This window comes from Barbatula barbatula (genome assembly GCF_947034865.1).
Source record: "Barbatula barbatula genome assembly, chromosome: 8".
Lineage (NCBI taxonomy): Eukaryota > Metazoa > Chordata > Actinopteri > Cypriniformes > Nemacheilidae > Barbatula > Barbatula barbatula.
The window spans coordinates 9,541,293-9,547,292 of record NC_136771.1 but is presented as its reverse complement, the minus strand read 5'-3'; positions in this window follow the sequence as shown (position 1 = coordinate 9,547,292).

The window sequence follows — 6,000 nt, the reverse complement described above, 5'->3', positions numbered from 1 at the left end:
TCTTCACTGGGACAGGCAGGGGTGCAGTTATGGGGAGACTGGGGTGCTGCTGACTCATCTGTTGTTAAGTCTGCTAAAATGGGCATGGACAATTATTTAATATGAATATATTGCTAAACGTTTCCCTGCACTGATTAAATGTTATTAAAAAGCTGGCTGAGACTACAAGCAGCTAGCTAGTTTATTTCACTATGGACAAAGGTTAATACCAGACTGAATGCTACCCACCTTTATTGGTGAAAAACTGGGTTACAGATTGACAGCCTTTTTTTTGTCTCTCCATTTTCTTTTTTGAAAACCAGATTTTTTACTGCTCAACATAGTGGTCTGACGCGACGCGACTTTCTGCAACTAAACACGTCACTGATGATGAGTGCGCTGAGGCAGGACCGAACCATTTCTTTTTGGTCAATTGGGGATATTTCACTTTTATTGCCAAAATAAGTAAAATAAAAGATATCATTAATTTATTATTATTTGACATATACTAAATGATGATGATTTATATAGTGTATAATATAATAAAAAATTTATTAGTTTTTTCCCTATTTGTTGGGGCCCCCTGTCAGTCAGGGGTCCTTGGAATTGTTTTAACTTTTCCCCCCTATACGGCGCCCATGACTCAAATCATCAAGACCGTTACAATCCTACGGTCAGAAATCCTCTGACAACGGCAATACAATCATCATTAAAATGATCGATTTATCATCTCACTTGTTTCTTTCGGACAGTATACTTTAGAGGTCAAATCGAGTCTCCTCCATTTTGCATTCAGTGAAACATCTAAAGCATAGCGGCGTCACAAACGAAACATAAGAACTCAACTTTCCTGAGCTATGAAACCCTAAAGCAATTTTCTCTGGGGTTATTGCAATATAGGTAATGTGCTCTTTTAAGCAATATGTTAGAGGCCGTACCATTAACAACATCAAATGTTTATGTACAGTTATAAAGCAGTGCTGGGGGGTTTGGTTAGTTCAGTGGCAGTTAACCTCGAATGCAGTAAAATGAGATGAGACCTATGAGTCTGCAGTCTGGCAATGAACTTATAAAATCCGTCATGTCTTCATAGCTCGCATTGACACCTCATTCGGCTATTGCAGCTACCTGCTGTGATGGCCTGACATGACTACGGCGGGAACAGACGGCACAGATGGGAACATTGTGTGTGTGTGTGTGTTTATCTGTGACTGCGTACAAGCGAGTGTGTTGGAGAATATGTGTGCTTGTGGTTTGTAAAGACTATTGCCCTGTCAACAACCGTATGAGCCCTGTTATAGTTTGACCAGTAAGGATAGATTCTGGAAAAAAAACAGGAGGGTTTGCCATTTATTATTTTTGTCTGAACACTTTATGGGCTTTCACACCACTGGATCAGTCTCGTAGCCGTGGAATGATTCACAAGAAGTACCTGTTTTTTTTGTGTTCACACCAGGAACCAGGAAGAATTTTAGTTTAGGAACAGAATTAGGAAAATTAGAATAAGAAAATATATGAATATAATGTATTTTTAAATAATATATAATCAAATTGATTTTTTGTATCATTGGAGTTTGTGTCCATACCAGCCACGGGGGCTACAATGGATTTTATATTAACAGTTATTGTTTAAATGACGTAGGTCTCATCTGGTGTGGATGAATGAAATAAAAAGTGATTTATTTTCTTTTGAAATTAAAACATTTAAAAACTGAACATATTCACATGACTTAATGATCACTTGAGATTATTTACATCAGACCAGTTCTAGAAAGCAGGAGACTCCATTTGATAAACAGTTGCGATATTAAAGATGAAGTAAAACACGCAATTTCTGCCAATCTCATCTTTATCTTGAGTACAGTAGTATTGAATACTTCGTATCTTCAAAGAGTATTCCGTTTAATAAAATGTAACTGTATATAAGACATATACAGCTCTATGGCTATATCCGACAGTGAAAAGCAGTTAAAATGCATGAAATAGCATGTCACCTCCGCTTGAAACTAAAAGTTCTTACATTGTACACTTCTCCAAAAGATGAGACACTTTGTATTACCAGTTCAATTTATCATTTCAATCACAGTGATCGTGATAATGTGATTCTTTGCACAAAATGTATAAAAATGAATTAGAGTTTCAAAGATCAGTCAGTCAATCCCATTAGGAACAAATACCAGATGAACACTTCAACATCATTACACACACGTCCTTATTATGTCTTGATGAAATAACCAAGGCTGAGGTTGGCACTAGATTTATCTGCTCAGAGAATGTCATACTCATTCTCAACAGCCATGGCTTTCATCTTTAGAACCATGACACAAAACCATTGACAGCTATTTACTGTATGTGTAAGGGTATTCTTTATTAAATCTGTCATTCTTGGTCACGGTAATGATGAAAGTAATACCGTGTATACAATGTACTTTGATGTTAAAAGAAATCAACGTGAACAGACAGTTTATTAAAGTAATATCAAACAAGAGGGAATTATGCCTGCATATTTTGCCATAACAACATTATTGAAAGCTGAACATTGCCTACCATGAGAAGTCAAATGATTGATTCTTCGTCTGTTCTGTGCCCAGTAACAGACAAATACTGTATTTACAAGAGCAGTTTAATGCACTTGTACAAACACATAACAGAAGGTTAATTTAGGCCAAATGTGGGCCTTTACATTTCCCAAAACTCAGTCAGTTGCATTAAATCTTTAAGTCTAATTTAAGACAAAAACATTAAGACTGATGGCCCCCTGGCTACCATTTAGTTATGATCTACTGTGTGTTGTCATGGAAACCAATAAACTGTCAACCGGTCTAGATAAAAAAATGGCCTGACACCGTATGTACACCGGACGCAATAGGCACGACGCAACAAGACAACCTGCTTGTTCTTTATGGGTTTGTTGCGTCGTGCTGCTCCTCATCCAGTGTGGACAAAATTCTAAATTATAATGGGCTATTATGCGTTTCTAATGTCTTTTGTTGTGTCGGGCCAATCGAATCCGGTGTAGACACGGTTGTGGTGAGGAAGGCGGGACGAGAGCCGTGAGGCGGGGCCGGTGGCGTGAGTGATAGTTGGCATCAGCTGTGCGCGCATGGGTCCCGCATATCTCACGGAGGAGATCGGGAGCTTAAGAGGACGACCAGCAATCCTGCCGGTCGTCCTCTTAAGATCCCCACCGGCCCCGCCTCAAGGCTCTTGTCCCGCCTTCCTCACCACAACGGTGTTACTTTGTATAAATACAAATATTTTAAAAGACGGATCAAATTCACTGGAAGTCTTATGAAAATGCTGGAGATTTATTTTGAGCACATCTTTGATGGTTTGTGACACTGACCGATTTACACTATTAATGTTCTCAGTTACTGTAGTCCAAGCCTTGTTTTTATGATTATTTGCACTGTAATTTCAAAATTAGTTCATTTAAGTTGATTTGACAGCATTGTAGTCCTCTAATATGCCAATATTTTAAGCAAAGAAAACCTGTGTTAAGCGCCTACTTTAGGTTGTTTTGTGTGTTACTTTTCTACTATTAAGACTGTCTTACTAAGACTACACGAGCTTATTTTATGCAACAGTCTTTCTTCATTGACTTTAGTTAGTCAGACTAATCCTTAGACACATAACACCATGGCTATGTTTGGAATGCAACCGGCCCCATGTGTTCTTATACAAAACAGCTTTAAATGCATGGTCAGCCATTGATCTCGGTTAAATGTTTGGCTTACTGAACAAAACGTATCTATATATGACCTTGACCTGATGTATTAAATATTCAAAACTCCTTACAGAATTTCATGGTTGCTTGCAGATTTTTTGCTTAAACACGCGTTGATATGAGTAAAAATGGCCGTCGATTACTATTTCCCTCTCTTGGTAAGTCCACGTACATGCAAAAATGGAATTCAATATCTGTGAATATTGATTTAACCCCTTTGTGGTGCCTTTTATTTCCTTCAATTTTCCACCCTGTAAATACAACCTTTCAATAATGCATTGATAATTTTTTAAACAAGGATACAAAACATTTTCAAATTTATTATTTCAGATGTAGATGGGTTGGGGACTCTTGCCATGAAATGTCACAGCAGGAGAGAAAAAGAGCAATATTGTTGAACAAGGCTCCTTTAAAGTAGTATGTGCTTGAGGCTCGAGAGGCAAACATAGTTTGTGGAAAATTACCCAATGTCATTGAATCAAACAGTATGGAGGCAGATCATGGTGAGAACAGGAGCGCTGGTTAAAGGTCACTAGAGGAACTTTATTGAATGGTTATTGAATAAAGGAACAGACCTTTAAAAAAAACGTTATGCTCATGACACCCTTGCACCCTTTAACTCAAGTAGATTTGTGAGAATCTGTACAGTACATATTCAATTTGAAGTTTATATTGCTGTAAAATATAGTTAGCAATACTGTCTAGAGCATCTGAGCTGCAGTTTATTAGAGCTTCTGATGTCAAAGGCGGATTATTTATAGAACCGCACAATGCTGATTTCTACACATTACATGATTTGCATTTGGTAGACACTGTATGGGCTGATCACAGGGAATATTTTGCATAAAAGATGTGGAAGATAATAGACCATTATAGTTCAAATTCGAGAGCATCAAACCTGTTTAACATTTCAAACTGACTTGACAGAACGCATTGTGAAATGAGACCAGGTGGACAGCAGCGAAGTAAATTGAGTAATGTATTTTATTTAAAAGTAAAAAAATATAATAAATTGTACTCACGAAGCTGCGCAAGCGTGGAACAGATCGTAATGTGATTAACGTGCGGTGAGGGTGATGCGTCATTTCTGTTGTATTTGAGCCAAACTGCACTAAAGTTGCGCAGAGCCGTTTTCCTTGAGTCCTGCGCCCCCAGTGGGTGGTGATTGGTTGAAGGAGCTTGAATCTGATTGGCTAAAGAGTACGACAACCCAAGTGGTAGGGGTTGTGTTGCCAGGAGAGCCTCAAAAAACACATACACACGTCCAAGGCGATTCAGACGTGTGTGACGATTTGTACATTCGCATAACAAGACAAACGTGTACATTTTAACTTTTCGAAAGTTTTGTGCGCAGTTGTATGTTTGCGAAACGTACTTTATGAGAAACTAGTTTTGTTTTACGCACGTGAATTGCTTTTCGTAAATGTAAATATATACTATGTGCACGTAAATTAGGTTTTATGCATGCGAAACTGTTTATGCATGTGTGTATGTTGTTTTACGGGTGAACAATTAATGAGACTAAAATCGCTCCAAACAAAATAGGCCTACATCATTTTCTTTGTTTATATGGATTTGCCGTTATACACTTTTTGCTTGAAGATTTTCCAGCTTATCTTTCTGGTGTTATCATATATCTGTGCACATTAGATAATAATCACGGACCTGTTGTCTGTTTTTATCTATCCTTGTCTATTTAGTCATTGTCTCCTGATATCTTACGGGTCCACATCCTCACCTCACATGCAGATAATGTAATGTAGTACTCTGTTTATCATGTTCCCATGTTTAAATTCATCGGAGATGTGGACCTCAGCAATGATTGGCAGTTTGTAGAGGTGTGTGTGCGTGGCTCTGTAAACAACAATAATGCTTAGACAAAAAGGTGCTGAGTCTACTACGAGAGGACATGTGCTTTCTCTTTCACTAACATATCGGTCTACATCTTGCTCTGTCTTTCATGCATGACAGAAAGCCTCAGCACCATCTACAGGTGATCTGGTATGATTGGACTGACAGCTCTTTGTTTTACAAAACAAATGAGTGGTGCTATGTGGCGTCTTTCCAAACATGGATGAGTATAAACAGACAGTTTACCTTTAATTGGGAACCTGCATCCAAAACACAAGATCTGCTTGTTACCAGCAACGCTCCCGCCTGTCTTGGTGTGTGCATCACGAAAGAGCCATCGGAAGACGTATGGTTTGATGTTGGAGCCTAGAAGATGTGAAGGATGGAGAGTTAAGAATCACTTCAACAGCTGTCCACTCTACAAGGCCATTAGTGTGGGTTGT